This window comes from Alligator sinensis, unplaced genomic scaffold (assembly GCF_000455745.1).
Source record: "Alligator sinensis unplaced genomic scaffold, ASM45574v1 scaffold268_1, whole genome shotgun sequence".
NCBI lineage: Eukaryota > Metazoa > Chordata > Crocodylia > Alligatoridae > Alligator > Alligator sinensis.
In genome coordinates, this window is record NW_005841853.1 from 2672821 (window position 1) to 2673572 (window position 752).

A 752-nucleotide genomic window follows, 5' to 3' on the forward strand; every position below is an offset into this window, starting at 1 on the left:
TTTGCACCAGCACAGACCCCCCCCCTCCCTTTTACTACAGCTCCTGTGCACCAGCACCCTCCTTCCCCTTGCCCCTGCTCCTCTGCCCCTCCCTCCCCCCAGCAGCTCCCATGGCCCTGGAGGAGGCAGGGCCTGGCAGAAGCTCCTCCTGCGGCCTGGCTCGGGGAGGACTGGGTCCCCCAGCGATCACCCGCGGCCGGGCCCTAAAGGAGAGGATCCTTGTGCCTTTCACTGTCACCCCCTCTCCCCTCCCCACATGCCTCCATGCCCTCCCGGGGCTCGCAGGGGGGTCAAGCGCCCTGCAAAGAGGTGCTCAACAGAAGCGAATCACACACGCGCGCGCACACACACACACACCCCCCAGCTCCCCTAACCCTGGGGCTATTAAATCCGTACCCCTCTCCCCAGCCTAGCTCCGCTGGCCCTGGGTGTATGTATTATTTTATTTGGGGGTGGGATTTTAAACAAGCTTTTCAAGGCGGGGCTGTCCCCAGCGCCCCGAGGTGGAGGTGCCTTGCCCCGATCCACTCCCCGGGGGAGAAAGCAAAGGGGGAGAGCCCGGGGGTGGGTCGCTGGGATCTGGGGCAGCTGGAGCGGGGACGGCAAGGGGCAGCCCGGGGCTCCGGGCACTGCCAGGGTCCAGCCCGGGTGATCACCTCCAGGAAGCGGCAGAGTCACTAATATTGGGGCTAGATCAGAGCGACCGCACTTCCACTCTCTGCAGAGAGATTTGAAAAGGGAGGGGGACGCGG

The 752-nt window shown here is 65.0% G+C and overlaps 1 protein-coding gene across 1 annotated transcript in view; it reads right to left on the reverse strand.

The window, feature by feature from the left end:
• Window positions 1-752, reverse strand: part of GATA3 (GATA binding protein 3) — a 20786-nt gene that overhangs the window by 18115 nt on the left and 1919 nt on the right. The window lies entirely within an intron of this gene.